At 52.2% G+C, this 16,383-nt stretch overlaps 1 protein-coding gene across 2 annotated transcripts in view; it reads left to right on the top strand.

The window, feature by feature from the left end:
* Positions 1-1,764: 1,764 nt before the first annotated feature.
* Positions 1,765-16,383, top strand: part of VWA5B1 (von Willebrand factor A domain containing 5B1) — a 58,959-nt gene continuing 44,340 nt past the window's right edge. The window contains exon 1 of one of the 2 annotated variants that reach the window (XM_031683749.2): positions 1,765-1,911. The gene's annotated coding sequence lies outside the window, so the exon portion shown is untranslated. The remainder of the gene's footprint in view (positions 1,912-16,383) is intronic. The other variant, XM_072975228.1, reaches the window with a different exon arrangement.

Raw genomic sequence — 16,383 nt, 5'->3', positions numbered from 1 at the left:
GCAGACCTGGCCTTCAATTTCATCTCTTTGCTGTGTGGCCTTGGGCAAATTACTTCACCTCTCTGAGCTCATTTTTGAAATGAGGAACATAGCCTCTACCTCTCAGTGTTTGGTATAGAAGTGAGCATGCACTTCTCCCAGGCCTTGCTTGCAAGTGCCAGGCCCACAGTGACAGCCATAAAAGGCCAGTGGGGGTGTAATAGGAGGTTCCCAGGAGTTGGAAGCTGACAGGCATGAGTCTGAATCCCTGCTCTGTCACCTTCCAGCTGTGTGACCTTGGGTAAATCACTCCATTTCTCTGATCCGCAGTCTCTCTATAAAATTGGGATAAAGCCCTGTCCTTGGGTGTTTCTAAGGATTAAACAGGAAGTGTAGGTATGTGATTTAGCTTTATTCTGTACTCCAGGGATATCCACCTTCTCTCTCCTTCATCCAGACTCCAAAGTTACATTTCACGCTCCCACCTGGCAGACCTCTCGGCTTCCAGATCTGCTTGTCCTTGATCTTGAGAAGCCTCTGGCTCTCTGGGCCATCCAGCTTTGTACTCAGAGGTCAGGCCTCCAGTCTGACGCCTCCCAGAGCTCACATCTAAAAGCCTGGCAATCTCCCTTGTGGCTTTGGCGTGACCGGGGAAGGAGGTAGTGGCTCAGGACCTGGACGGGCATGGCCGAAGGTTTTGGCAGATAACATGTCCGGGACCACCAGAGCCATCTGCTTGGCTGCCCCACGGCCACAGCGAGGTGGGAGGTGAGGGGAAAGAATGGATTGACGGCTTCTATCACTCGGTCCTAAAATGGACGTGCTGGGGGACAAGGAGATGTAGAAGAGGCCGGCTTGGCTCTGGTCTCAGGCACGGGGGCCCCGGGGCCCGGGCTTTGTCCGGCGCTGACTAGCCCGGTTCCCCGGGGTGGTGCTGCCCGCAGGCCTGTCGTCGCCCGCCAGGCCCTTTCCATCAGCCCCAGCAGGAATTAGCAGAGGCTGCTAAGTGGCCTCCTGCTTCCTCCTGTGCTCCCGAGAAGGGGGGAGGGAAGGGGTGAGGGGGGAGCGGCACAGCGGTGTGCGCATGGGGTGATTGTCATGGTTACGCTCTGACAAAACAAATGGCTCTGCTTCCTGCAGGCCACCCGAACAGCCATGGCAATGTGGGCATCGATCAAGCCGGCTGGCTCCCAGGGCCGCGGGCACTGGGCTTGGCGCTGGAGCCCTGCCTTGGGCGACCCCTCCAGCAGCGCTGGGCGCGGGGACGCAGCTGCTGGGGCTGCGGACCCAGGGAGTGTTTGCCCGACACGTGTTGCTTCTGGGGCAAGGTAAGGGCTGATCCAGCTTGGGTGAGAATGAGGACCTGGCAGCTGGGCTGTCCCGAGCGTGTGTGTGTGTGTGTGTGTGTGTGTGTGTGTGTGTGTGTGTGTGAGCTTGTGCTTGCTCTAGCTGGGTGGGGGACATGCTGAATGCAGGGCATTAGAAGTGAGAGATAACACTGCCACATGTTGCTGCTCGAATTCTCCCTCTCTCTCTCCACTCCTTCCCCCTCTCTCCCTTTCTGGAGCGTGCTTTCTCTCCGTCTCTCTCTCCCCCTCTGTCTAGTTCTCTGTCTTTTTTCTGTGTGTGATTTTCTCTGCATCTCCTCCCTATGTGTGTCTCTCTCTCCTCTCTGTCTCTGCCTCCTCCCTCCCCCACTCCCTGTCTCCCCTCCTCCCTTCCCTGACACCTGTTCCACCATCTCTCTGTCCCCCACAGTCTCTTCTGTCCTCCAGGCCCCCTGGGCCATCAGGAGCTCTGCAGGCTGTCCAGCCCTGGCTCCTGCCCGAGCTCCTGCCTGCTGCCCTCTGGGTGTCGGGCATGTGACTGTCCCCAAAGCCGCCAGCTGATCGTGTGCCCTTCTCAGAGCCCCGCACCCCCAGCTCCTGCCAGGTAAGCTGAGCGCCAGGAGGAAGAAGGGGTCTGCGGGTAGGAGGCGGGCAGGTGCGGGGGTGGATGGAGGGGACTGGCACCCGCGTGCAGCAGTGGCGTCTGCTAACACGTCAAGCCCCCGCTGGAAGTCCCACCATGACATTTCCTGCAGCAGCGCCAACAGTCCCAGCCCAACGCTCCCTCCGCGCTGCTCGCCAGGCAGTGCGGACAGAGGCTTGGTGGTGCCTGGAGTTGGGGGGCGAGGGAGGGCCAGAGCCTTCTCCCACCCCATCTCCTCTGCAAGAGCCCCAGGCACCTTCCTGTCTCTCTTCCTACTCCCCTTCCTTCTTTCTTCCCTTTTTTAAGGAAGACTTCAGAGGAGGCAGAGTGCGTTTCCTCTCCATCTCTGCTGGCATGGAAGCCCGTTTCTTGGGTTCACCTGCCCTGGGGCCCAAGCAGAGGCTCAGAGGGCATTAAGTGAACTCCCACCTTCCTGCTCAGGGGTGGAGGACAGAGGGCACGGAGGCTGCCTCGATTAGCTGAAACTGGGGGTCCAGGGGGTCTGAGCTTATGGGGGTGTAGTGGCTGTGGGCATGTGTGTTCGAGAAGTGTCTAGGGTGCTGTGTGTCCCTGGAGGGTGGGGAAGCTCAGGGAGTGGCTCCTCCAGTTGAAAGCGGGGTTGTGATGCGTGTAGATGTGCTAACATGTACAGGGGTGCCTGTGAGGGATGCGCCGTGTCCGCTGGTGTGGATGGACTGAAGAGTATGGGGCATTCTTGTGTGTGTGTGTGTGTGTGTACATGTGCAGGCAGCTGTGGATTGAACTTGACCCAGGGGTTGCCAGCCAGGATCCCCAAGGTCTGACGTGTTGGCTGCATGCAATTCTTTCTTACCCAGCCTTGGTCAGCATCCTCCTCCAGGGACAGTGCTTCTGCTATTTCCAATTCAGCCACGACCCCCCAACCCCAGGTGATGATCCAGGACCCCGAGTGAGGGGGGCACTGTGCCCTGATGAATGGCCTGCAGACCCCACTGCTCTTCTGACATGAGACAGGCCAAGGCTGCTGGGCTGGGGGTGGCCAAGGTGCTGAGCGTCCTCCCCAGCCCCAGGTCACTCGGGGTCCATAGGGGACCAGCCTCACATCTGGGTCAGATAAAGCTCTAAGGGACTTCAGCCACTGGCCATCGGTTTGCTGCTGGGTGGATGGGCTGCTAGTGAAGTGGTCCTGGGCCCAGAGGGAAGAGCAGCGTTTCTGTCCCTCCTGGTCTCCCTCACCGCGCTTGGCTCTGAGTGGGCACCGGCACTCGCTGGCTGGCCTCTTACTAGGCATAAGATGCTGAATGCAGTTCTGGGGGAGGCCGCTCCACGGGGAAAAGGGACAGTCTAGGGGAATGGGGACAGTAGAAGAGACACCCAAGGGTTCCAGGTCAGTTAGTCCTCCAGGACCCTGGCCTTTGGCTCCTGCTCAGTTTCAAACTGTCCTCTCTGCTGGGCAAGTGGGTCTCTCCTAGCCCCTCCTGGCTGACTGCCTCCAGCTACATGACCTGGGAAACCAACAGCCAGGCAGACAGGTTTCTGTGGTCTCATGGACCTTCCCAGCGCAGCCAGACTGGGAAGAGGGCTTGGGCCACGCCAAGCAGAGGATCACCATAAACAAGAAGTCAACAGACTTCCCTCGGGGCACTGGGAACAGCCAAGTGCCATCAGTGGACAAAACATAGCTCCAGGGCACCAGGGGTGCACAAATCTTTTCATCCCATTAAACTCCTTTAAGAGAGTGTGCCCACCGGGCACTGCTTTGTGAACATCCAGCTGGAAGCTTCCCCTAACTTGTGCTCTCTGGGGTTACTCACCCAGCAGAGTGGCTGACCCACAAAATAAGGAGAAGGGGCTGGGATTAGGAGTGCTCAGTGTGGCGCTGAGAAGCCTTCCTGGAGGAGGTGATGTTAGAGTGCAGACCTGGAGGAAGCAGTGGAGGGAGGTGGTTACAGGGATGATAAAGAGGTTTCATACGTGGTCGGAGATGTGAGTTCAGGCAGGGTTGGGAGGGGTGGGAGGTCTTGGTCGGCTGGTACCAAGTAGGTCAGTTGGAATGAACAGAACAACCTAGAGTGGAAAGAGGGAAAAGAATGAGAACCACCCACCACGGGGTGCCTGCTTTATGCCAGGCTCTTTGCTGGGCATTGCAGCCTAAGTGGGGAGACCAACATCCATCAATTACCCAAGATTGTATAAAACAGCGTCCTGGACAAGAGCTCTTAGATTTGAGCTCTCTTCCAGCTAGCCACGAGCAAAATTCCTGAGCCTGAAGCCCAGAGGCGAGGGCCAGGCTGGAGATAGGCAGTTGTGAGTCACCTGCTCAGACTCTAGAGCAAGCAGGGGTCAACCACCTCGGGAGGGAGCAGAATGCAGAGACTGGCCCTTGAGGAATTTTTACCCCCAATGACCAGTCACTTGCCTCACTTTAGCCCTGGCCCTGAGAGATGAGCCTACAAAAGAAACAGACAAGAGGTAGCTGGAGGGAGGGGCCAGGACCTAGTGTCCTTCCTGCCTTGTGATGTCTTACCTTACCTGTGGTATTTTATTTCATCCCAATTTTACAGATGATGAAATTGAGTCTTGGAGAGCTCAAAGAACTCAGTTTAAGGTCACATAGCAATTGGCAGAGCCATTTCACCAAAATAAAGTAAGAGATGTCAGCAGGGTTCCTGAGTATGCACTGCATCCTGGGTGCCCCGAGAGGAACTGACATGAGACCATCCTTTGGAAGAGAAGTTAGGACCACTCCGTGGGTGGCGATTATCAGAGCAGGAGACAGCTGAGTGAGGCTGTATCCTAGGAGGCTCACAGGAGTGGGCAATCGCACCCAGATAAAGGGATCAGGAAAGGCTTCAGGGAGGAGGTGGACTTGAAAGGGCCAGGAGGATAAGTAGGTTTAGGTGGCACATGGGTTGAAGGAAGAGCATAGCAAGGATGTGGCAGGGGTGTCTAGGGAGGAGCAAAAGTTCTGTTTGTTCAGGAACATGAGTAAGAGTGAGGGAATAATATGGGACCAGGCTTCAGAGGATTGGAGGTGACCACCAGGGAGGCTCGATTTGACGTGGAGTTGGGCTTTGGTTAAGGCCATTGGCAGTCTTGGAGCAAAGAGTGCTGTGATCAGGTCCAGACTTAACGGAGACAAATCAATGAACCTGAGGAGTTGAAATTTCACTTCCTTAGTCCTCACTGGGATCTGGGAGGATCCCAGTCCCCCATTTGAAAACACTTTGCTGGTTGATACTCTGTGAATATTCCTGAGGCAAAGGTCCCAGGTGGCTTCAGGACAAAGTTCTTCTCCCTCTTCTTATAACCACACTGGGGATCAAATTGCTGGTCCCAGGGCACCAGCTAAGTGGTTCCTTCCTTGGGTACTACTCTGGAGATAGTAGAAGACTGAAGGCCAGGATGGGCAGTTGCAGTGGATGCTCCCAGCACATCCTCGAATGGGACCATGGGTGAGAGTGGCTGGAGGACAGGGGACTGGTCTCCCTGGTTTGCTGAGTAACCCCTGTTCCTTGTTCAGACCCCATGCAGGGGTCTGAGTAATCACTATCTGAGACCCCACATGTGTGAGGTTGTAGGTTTTTAAAAAATCATAACAGAAGAACGGGAATGAACCAACCACTTAAAAAGTAGCCCCTACACAAACATCTCTCCTTGCTGAACAGCAGCATCGATCCCTGCCCATCACTGAACATCTATGTCTGTCAGGTTCTCTTTGGTTATTGGGTGGGATCAGCCGCTGAACATTCGATGCCAATAGACTGCACGGTAAAACTGCAATCTTGTGAACGTTGTGGGGTTTAATGAAGCCAATCAAAGGAGATGGTGGAGGACTCTTCTAATCCCACACAAAGTCATAGACAAGTAGGAACCTGGCAGAGGTAGGCCAGTTAGCAAAGCAAGAGGAGAAAATTGGCCAGAATGAGTTCATGATAGGAAACTTTAATTATTACGCTGTGACAGTGAACTGTGAAATGAGAAAATATATTGTGCTAGTATAAACCGTATACACGGGCACTTTGGTATGTATAATCCCATCACAGGGGCTCCACCCTCACGACTTCATCTAAATCTAATTACCTCCCTAAGGCCCCACCTCCAAACACTATCACACTGGGGATTAGGGCTTCAAAATATGAATTTAAGGGGGACGCATTCCGTCCATAGCATAAAGCTCTGTCACAGGAGCTTCAGTTCTGTTGTGTTGCTTCTTCTCTGAGCCTCCGTCCCCTGATCCCTAAAATGGGGATAATAATCTTTATTTTGCCCCTATTAAGCAAATGCCGGTTAATTCATGAATATGAACGTGCTTTAATTATAAATGGCTTCATAGGAGGCATGTTTACTCCTTAGTATTATTTTTAAGGCTCAGTGGTGGATTTGAGAGGGTAAATTGCTCGGGGACTAGAACCCCTCTTACTGCTTTTGATTCTATCGTTTCAATCCTTTGAACCATGAAGCCTTTTCTAAGATAGCCTCTCTCTAAGAGATTCCTCACAGGTCTGTTGGGAGGTCTGGCCTTGACCAGCTTTGCCCCTCATCCCGTCTCACACAGGCCAAAGCTGTCCACTCACTGTTAAAAGTCAGTCCCGTTTGGGTCACACAGCTCTAGCTCAGCCCCTGACCCCCTAGCTGAGTCATACACACAGTCCAGATTTGAGGAGCCCTTACTTCATGCCAGCACTGGGCTTAGCACTTGATATACATCTCTTCATTTGATCATAATGATGCTAGGAGGTAGGCGTGCAGATGTGCCCATTTTATAGATCAGAAAACTGAGGCTCAGAGAGATGAAGTAACTCATCCACATTATTCAGAGATACAAATCAGAGACTGGCTTCAAACCCAACTCTGTTGGGACTCCATAGCCTGAGCTCTTGACCATCAGGCTGGGGACTTCTGTTTGCTTGCCCCTGGCTGGTTTAGTCTCTGTTGCTGACAACCCTATGTGGTACCTCAGACAGGCTTTTCTCTCGCTTCTGCGGATTTGGCTGTGGCAGAGCAGGAAACGCAGAGGTGCTGGAATGAGAAGGCCACAGTTCAAGTTCCAGACTTATCGCTTACTAACTTTGTGACTTTGGGGAAGTTTCTTAACCTCTCTTATGATCACCCAGATCATCTGTTAAAAAAAAAAAAAGGCACTTACAGGGTCAGAGGAATCAGTGTGATAATCGACATAAACTGTTTAGCACAGTGCCTGACTTAGTGACAGCTTATTACAAGTGTCAGGAACTTCCAAACCCTGTCTCCTTGAATCTGGTTGACAGTGGGGATCTCTGTGTCCTAGACGCAGCTTCTTCAGCATCTCCCCATCCCCTGTTAACTTTCAGCTGCCTCTTCACCACCTGGGTCCTAACAAGAAAAGAGACACTGCAAATCTCTTCCGAGGTTCTCCTGCAGTAAAGTTGCCCCTTGAGTTCATTCGGAGGCCTCTGCACTGTGGTCTATTTGCCTCTTGGTTCAGATGATTTCTGGTGGGAGTCGCCTCAATTGTGCCGACTCTGTAGGAGGAGAGCAATGGCACTGATCTATCATCTGTGCTCGACGCATGGGGAAGGATGCGCCCCACTCCTCAAACAGGGAAGGATGCTGCCCTACTCCTCAAATGGGGAGGGATGCGCTCCACTCCTCAAATGGGGAGGGACGCTGCCCTACTCCTCACTCCCATCCTTATCCCCCTACCCCTGAAAGGAACATCAGAAAGGCAGGAGCCAGTGGGATGTGGAACCTGGGGATTTTGCCCCAATCCATGCCAAGGGATCACAGCCCCTGAGTAAGAGCAAGCAGGTTTTCAGGTGCACAGACTGGGCCTTGGCCCCTGGACCTGGCTAGCAGGCAGCAAGGGGATTCAGTTAACAACCCAGGTTTTGGAACCAGACTGCTTGGGCTCAAATCCTAACTCGACCATGACTTGCTGTGTGACCTGGAGATTTACTTAACCTCTCTGGGCCTTGGTGTCCTCTGTTGTAAAGTGAAGATGATCTGCTTCATATGGTCTTTATGGGGATTAAATAAAATATTCCCCCAGGCTCTCCAGGAACACTCAGTGCTGCCTCTGAATGTGGACTCAATTGTCAGACACGGGGGCCCCTTAAAAAACCTTAAGATAAGGAGCCGACGCCCACTTCAGCTGCCTTGCAACAGCCGGGAGCACTCGATTCCTTCTGTAGTGGACTGTGGACTGTCAATTTGGGAAGAAGGGCGGGGTTAATTCTCCAGGCCCACCTCTTCACGGTGTTAGAAGAAGCCGCCAAGACTCTGGTGGAATTGGGAGGTGACTTCTTATTTCAGTCTGCAAATAGGTATTGAGTGGGTGAGAAGGCCTTGTGGTTAAGACATAGCCAGAGTGCAGATCCCTGCTCCACCACTTATGAGTATATCATCACCTTGGGCAAGGGATGGATCCACTCTGGGCCTCAGTTTCCTCATCTGCAAAATGGGGGTGATAGACATACCTAAAAGTATGTAGAAATAATGCCTAGTAGGTATTAACTGCTCGATGTATGTTAGCTGCTATTCTTTTTAAAGAACTGTTTCAGCCACTGCCCTGTGTGCTGGGGACTACAACCAGGAAACAGACAGCTTTGGTCCCTTCTCCCGGGGTTGACATCCTCAGGGGTGTTGGACAAAGACACTCAGCCAGCGGCCCCAGCCTTTCCATCCCGCCGGCTGTGTTGTGCTGTGTGCCAGGCCTGAGAGGTGGGCGCTGGCAGGATGTGTGACAGCAGCATCCCAGTCTGGGGCCCACATGGAGTGGGTGGCACAGCTGCCACCCAGACCTGGGGGCCTTGACCTCCTGTCCAGTGGCATCAGCTTACACAGCCTCTCTGTGCCATCTGAGGAGGCAGTTCGTGTCAGGGTGCAGCCTTGCAGCTCAGCATAAACTGACCTTAGACCTCAGAGGGAGGCCAAGGCGATGAATATATTCTTCAGCCAACCCCTAGGTGGGGCGCCCTGGGAAAGGAGGTATCTGGGGGGACTGGATGGCAGGTCCCGGGGCTGTGTGTGGCCATGGCCACCATGAGGAAATGCCCAAAAAATGCAGGTGCCCAGATGCAGTCCAAGATGGTGGGAGAGTAAGATGAGGAGGAAGTCCCAAAGAGAAAAGGACATGCAAGCAGTCGTCAAATATTGAGGACAAGACCCTGGGGTGAGCACTGCACGTGCAGTATCTCACTTGCGATCCTCACAGTTACCCCGGGAAGTAAACGACCACTTTACACGTCCATTCTACAGAGGGTGAGGTTGAATTTCAAAGCTGTATCCAGTGAGAAAGTGTTGGAACCCGAGGAAGAAAGACAGGTTCCAGAAGCAAGAATTAGCCTCCGAGTCTGTCATTTCACTTAGAGGTGTCTGAGGAGGGTACAACTCAAGATCCCCAGGGACAGTTCCCTAGGAGCCCCCAGGGCAAGAGCGCAGCTCTAGAGGAGAAAGGTCTGCAAGGTGGATCTAAGTAAGCCTCCTTCTGTGCCATCATCGCATGAACTCCTCTGCAGACAGGGGGCGACGGGCTGGAGGCGGGACATGGATGAGGCCGAAGCCATACGGAGAATCCATTTAGTTACTGATTTGTTTAAAAATTGTTTTTATTGAAGTATAGTTGATTTACAATGTTGTGTTAGTTTCTGGTATACAGCATAATGATTCAGTTTTATATATATTCAGTTATATATAATATATATGTTCTTTTTCATACTTTTCATTATAGATTATTATAAGATTGAATATAGTTCCCTGAGTTTACAGTAGGACTTTGTTGTTTATCTATTTTATATATAGTAGTTTGCATCTGCTAATCTTAAACTCCTAATTTATCCCTCCCTCCTCACTTTTCCCTCTGGTAACCCTAAGTTTGTTTTCTATGTCTTGACTTTTGTTTTGTTTTGCAAGTAAGTTTATTTGTATCATTTTTTAGATTCCACATATAAGTGATATCATATGATATTTGTCTTTACGTGACTTACTTCACTTAGTATGAGCATGTCTAGGTCCATCCATGTTGCTGCAAATGTCATTATTTCATTCTTTTTTATGGCTGAGTAGTATTCCATTGCCTATATATACCATCTGTTCTTTATCCAGTATCTGTGGATGGATATTTAGGTTGTTCCCATGCCTTGGCTATTGTAAATAGTGCAGCTGTAAACATTGGTGTGCATGTATCTTTTCAAATTAGAGTTTGGAGAATCATTTAGTGCCTTTTGACAGGGCCACAGGGATGCTAGCAGCTCAGCCAGGGGAGCTCACCTTGCAAAAGTGCCCTGGGAAAGTTGGGCAGAAACTGAATATGTGTAAATGGAGTCTAGTTTTCCCAGCAGTGGAGGGGGCTCATTTTCTGAGTGAGCCTCAGAGGGCAGAGCTGCCAGTGCTGGAACATCACTGGACCCCCAGGGAACAGGCTTCCATCCACCTGCCGGCCAGCACCACTTATGTGTATTTAAAGCACCCTCTCCCTAATGTCATACGACAAAGACGGGTCTTTTTTTGAACATGGAGATACTGGGGATTGAACCCAGGACCCCGCGCGTGCTAAGCACGTGCTCTACCACTGAGCTATTATCCTCAACAAAAACTCTTACCAGTAACCCTACAGACAGCCTTCACCTACCTGGAATTTTGGATATGCCTCTTTCTCCCTCCCTCAGCAGGTCCAGATGCATCCTCTTAACTAGAGGCCTCGGAAGCCGTGGGTGGTTTGGGTCTCAGCCACACGCAGGGCTGACTGTCTCGGGCATCCAGACTGGCTGCACTCCAGATCCCTTGGACAGCACAGGGACACTTAGCACCGAGACGCCTGCACATTTTCTGTTCTGATTGTCCCCCCGGCTCCCCACCCAGAAGGCACTGTCTCTGAGATGGAATCCTACAGGCTTTGGGTTAAAATAGAGGGATTTCCTCTACTATTTGTTTCTTTTAATGAACCCATAGCAAAGGCTTCTTCCCACCCCTGACACATCCATGCTTGTCATTCACTCACTCACTCACTCACTCATTCATTTATGAGACACATGGAGCACAGACCACACATTAATTCAGTTCATTGTTTAGCGCCGACTGTGGGCCAGACACTGGGGAGAGAGAGTTCTTGCCGTGAGTCCTAGGCGCTGACAGCCTCCCAGCTGGGGCGGGTGGAGTCCTTGCCTGCCTGTTCCATCTGTGTGGCCCAGGCCTAGCACAGTGTCCCGCGCACATACAGTTCTCAAAAGGATACACAACACACGGACAATAAGATGGCTAATGTGAGAGATTGTGCTGGTGGGGGGAACTTCCTATTCAGCACAGGACCCTGAGAAGGCTTCATGAAGGTGGTGGCATTTGAGCTTGGCCTTGAAGGATGGGTAAAGTCTCCTCTTGAGGAGGGATTTGAGGTGGGGATGGCAGTCTTGGCAGAACCAGCAGACTCAGAAGAGATATGGAACCAGGAAAAGTCAGGCCTGTTTGAAGGCAAAGGAAGGGGTCTTAACTGGTGGAGCACGGGATGAATAAGCTGAGGGGAGAGGGTATCAGAAGTATGGGTTTGTTGACTCACATTGGCTGGATATGAACCCAAGAGGTGGAGGAAGTTTAGAGAAAGGAGAACAGAATTTGAGAGCCCCAGAATTCTAGAAGCTTAGAACAGTCAGATGGGATCCAGAGAACCCATCGACTCTGCCCCCACTTTCGTGGAAGTGTCAGCGTTGGTCTGTGGGTGGGGTGGTCCTTGGAGGACAGGCTCGCAATGACGGCATGAAAGCATGGACTTCCTATAAGGGTCGGCGACAGGGAAAAGGATGAGGACCGCCAGACCCAGGTGAGTTGAGGGGGGTAAGGCCAGAATTGCTTGGTTGGCTTACCATCTGCCCCTCGCCCAGGCCTGGCCGAGATCACTCAGCCGGAGGCCTCTGACTCTGCCGACGCCGTCTGTGGGAAGCTGACCAGCAGGAGGGCGAAAGGCTTCCAGAAAGGCTTTCCGGTCGGAGGGAGGAGGCCCACCATGCTGCCACGGGGCACAGTTCAGCTCCAAGGGCAGAATCAGGGTAGTTACTGAGGTGTGCCCTTCAGCAGACACCCCAGGACCTTCCCAACTTGCCAGTATGTGTGGGGGTCAACCCAGCCCAGGAAGCGGCCCTCTCGGGGAGGGCTGATGGAGGAGGGCAGAGGAGAGGAGCCCCCAGCCCCATCAGGACCCCCCGCTTCCCGCCCACTCACATGACAGGCATTTTCTCCTTCTCCTCCCAATTTCCTAGGAGTGGGCCCCATCATGGTCTCATTTGATAGATGCGGAAGCTAAGACACAAAGAGGTTAAGTAACTTTCTCAAGGTCACACAGTATGTACGTGGTAGAGCCCAGCAAGCAATTGGCCCAGAGCCCCCAGAAAATGGCCATCCAAGGAGCCTATCCCCCAGCAGTACTCTGGGTCCTGGGACCTGGGGGCTGCCCCATAAGCAAGTTTCCACTTCTTCAGTCTCTTGAAAAGTAAACATCTCCTGGCAAGGGAAGCGTGAGGCCCCAGTCCTTGCCCCCAGGACCCCTGATGCAGGCGTCTCCACTCCTGTTATGAAGACTCAAGACAGGCAGGGCCCGGCACTCTTGTCCTTGCTGCCTCACCTGCACATCCTTTCTGCATCTCATCTAAATCAAGTCACACTGCGCCTGCGGCAGGCCCATGTCGGCCCAGCCTCTGTTCTCAGCACTCGGGCTGTTTCAGGACAAACTGGGGCCCAGGCTACAGGCCTCCCCAGAGGCATCTGGAGGATGGGTGGGGGACAGGAGCACAGCAGCACCTTGAAGGCATGAGAGGCGAGGAAGCCAGTGTCCCCGGCGCCCATAGCCCCAGTTCACCAGGGTCCTGGTCCTCCGTCCCCCTCCCCTTTCCTCCCTCTCTCCCAGCCTCTTTCCCTCCGTGCTCAGCATGGACCCAGAAGCAGCCGGGGAAGGGAGAGTCCAGGCTTTGGGGGAACCAGCCTGACCACTCACCAGCTGTGCCATCCTGGCTATCAGGATCCCCACCCCCCAGTTTCCCTACCTGCGAAGTGAGGGTGCGTGTGAGCGCTAGTGATGACCGCAAGGCACTGGACGCTGGTGGGTGCCTCCATGTAGAATCCCTACTCTGACCTGAGTCCTTGCAGGGAGACAGGACACAGCAAAGGAGGGGATGCGCCCCTTGTTCTTGCAGCGCTCACAGCTGGGTGGGGGAGACAAGCCATTGCACACAGGCAGTCACAGCGCTTCGTGATGTGCCACGTGACAGACACGCGCCCAAAGACTGGGGAAGCCGCAAGGAGGGCGTGTCTGATGGAGTGGGGTGTCAGGGAAGGCTTCAGGGAGGAGGTGACAGTGGAACTGGGTCTTGAATGGTGACTAGGACTTTGAAAGGCAGAGAAGAAGGCAATGATCATTACAGGAAAAGGCTCAAGGGTGCGGAAGAGCCTGACCTGTTCAGGGCATGGTGAGAAGGTCAGTGTGTTTGGAGGGCAGTAAACATGCAGGACGTGGCAGGAGGTGACACTGGACAGTGATGAGGAGCTGCTGGGGAAGAGCCTTGAATGCCATGCTGAGAGTTTAACTTGCCCCATTGGACCAAAGCAATGGGGAGTCATTAATCTCAGGAGAAAGGGAGGCTCATGTGCAGATATGTGTGTGTGTGTTGTCTGTGCACACGGATTGACGGAGAGGACCAGAAGGGAAACAGTCTGGAGGTTGAAGGACCAGGTAGGGGATGGTAGGGTGGTCCAGGAGACAGCAGCGAAGCAGCAGCAGTAGAGGTGGAGAACAGAGGAGGACTTCAGGAGAGCATTTGGGCAGAAGTGTCAAGGCTTGGGAGGAAGCTTAGTGCAGGAGACAGTGTAGCCTCGTGGTGAAGGAAACGGGCTCTGGTCCTTCTGCTCAGGTTAACTCCCAGCCCCATCACCTACTGGCTAGGTGGCCTTGGGTAAGTTACCTCACCTCTCTGAGCTTTGGTATTTTCTTCCATAACACAGGGATAGTAAGTGTACTTACCTCTGATGAGTGCTGCCCAATTGTACATGCAAAATACTGGGAATGACGTGACATCTAATCTGTAAACATGTACGGGGCATCTACTATCCCCTGATGCTATTCTGTGGGTAGCAGATGGAGCAGTAAACAAACTAGAACAAAATCCTCGCCCTCGCTGGGGATTATACTCCATCTAAGAGCTGGGGAGATGCGTCAAACAAGATAAACAAGAATATGCAGTCTATCAGATGATGGTAGCTGTTAAGGAAAAAACAAGCAAGAAAAGAAAGCTAGGGAGTATTGAGAGGCTGTGGTTTTAAGAGCAATCTAAGTGTCTGAGTGACTCAGGTTTTGGAGATGGAGCGATCATGGGCGGCATCTCAAGTTCAAGGAATGAGTGGAAATGGGAGGGGCAGCAAAGGTTACCGAGATGTGGGAGTTGGGGGAGAAGAGCCCAGGGAGTTGGGTGTCCCATTCCTATGGATGCTGAAGTCACCCCAGGTGATGGCAGTGCTCAGAGAACAGAGAAGCCAGGAGCCAGGTGGGCTTAAAGGAGGGTGTTATCAGGACCTTGAAGATGGCAAGCGACAAAGCAAAAGGGGTGGTACTTGAAAGGCAGCAGCTTCCCAACGTGGAGGGGCAAGGAATAGGCAGCCTCTCGTGGAAGCAGGGGGAGCAGGTCCTCGGGCAGGGACACAGAAAGAATCTCGGGGAATCTGCCGAGTGGGGGTTTGCAGAAGGCACGGTGGGAGGTTTGGAGAGGAGGAAGATGGCCAGGGGCAGGCTCAGGGCCACGGAAGAACAGAGCATCCCTGTGGGCCGATGGTCTGCTCAAAGATAGATGGCACCTATGCACTGTTGGGGAGGGTGTATTTGGGACCCAGACTGATAGACACGAGGATGAGAACCTAAATGATGGATTGAGCTCCAGCATCTTCCTTGGGGCTGCTTTCCATTCTGATTATACATATCCATTCCCTCAACGATATTTATTTACCACCTACTAATAGTGCCAGCGCTATTCAAGGCACTTGGACATATCAGATACCCAGTCCCTCCCCTTGTGGAGGGGAGGCAGATAATAAGTAATAAACATAATAAATACTTTACAAGGAGTATGTGAGTACTATGCAGGATGAAGGGTTGGAAGTGGAGGTGGGGGAACAGGTTGCAAGTTGAAATACAGTATTAAGATGGGGAGAGTATAGCTCAGTGATAGAGCACGTGCTTTTAACACGCACGCGGTCCCAGGTTCAATCCCCAGTACTTCCATTAAAAACATAAATAAATAAATATAATTACCTCCCCTCAAAGTAAAAAAATCAGAATTAAAGAGTTTTTAAAAAAGAAGTGATTCAAAAAATATACAGTATTAAGGCTAGGCCTCCCTGAGAAGGTGCCAACTGAGCGAATTGAAGGAATAAGGGAGCAATTGACTTGGATAGCCAGGGAAAAGCATTCCTGAAAGCGGGAACAGCCAGTGCAAAACCCTACAGCAGGAGAAGAGCGAGAGCAGAGTCACCAGTGGGGAAATCAGAAAGGAAACGGGCGTGGAGCCCAGATCGGGGGGTCTTGAGAGGCATGGAGAGCTGGCAGAGGGGTTGAGCTGTAGAGTCACATGACCAGATCCATGTCTTCAAAGGCTCGCTCTGGCTGCTCCACTGGAACTAGACTGGAAGGAGACAAGAGGGTGGCAGCAGTGGAGGTGACAAGGAGTCAGGTTTTGAGTCTGCTGGCTTGCAGCTTTACTGACTCTCTGTCTCCATTAGTTTGTATCTACATCTGCCTTGTTCTCCACTGTCTCCCGCACCTAGGTGACCCCTAAAGGTCAGTGTCCTGGGGAGGCTGCCAGCATTCATTCATTCATCCATTCATTTATTTTCACTTTACAAATATTTATGAGTACCTACTATGTGCCAGGCACTGTACTGGATACTTAATACACATTATTCAATTTAATCTTCCAAGTGCCTAAGAGATGGGAAATGTTGGCCCCTCCACTCACCTGGCTTTATAGACAAGAGAAGGAATATTCAGAGATTAAAGTGACTCCCTCAGGGTGAGTGAGGTAGTACATTATCCACTGGGATTCACCTCCAGGCTTGTCTGGCTCCAAAGAGATCTGCTTGAAGGACAGCGATCATTTGGGTTCTAGACCGTCAGAACCAGTCTTGGTATTAACAGTCACATGGGGAACCTCCTTTAATCTGCGTCGACCTCTCCGGACTCAGGTTCAGCATAGCATCTTCTTCAAAGAAACAGTCCAAGGGGGTGAGGGTGTAGCTCAAGTGGTAGAGCACATGCTTAGCATGCACGAGGTCCTCAGCTCAATCCCCAGTACCTCTTCTAAAAGTAAACAAATAAATAAACCTAATTCTCAAAGAACAAGAAACACAGTCCAACACCCTGCATAACTTGAAGCCTTCTTTGTGCCTTTTAAAGAACAGTAAATGGGACCAAGCTTGTCACTCAGGGCAGCCCTTCTTAAAAAA

Source organism: Vicugna pacos, chromosome 13 (genome assembly GCF_048564905.1).
Source record: "Vicugna pacos chromosome 13, VicPac4, whole genome shotgun sequence".
In the NCBI taxonomy this organism is placed as follows: domain Eukaryota; kingdom Metazoa; phylum Chordata; class Mammalia; order Artiodactyla; family Camelidae; genus Vicugna; species Vicugna pacos.
The sequence above is the reverse complement of the archived record's forward strand: the minus strand, read 5'-3'. Positions and strand labels throughout refer to the sequence as shown.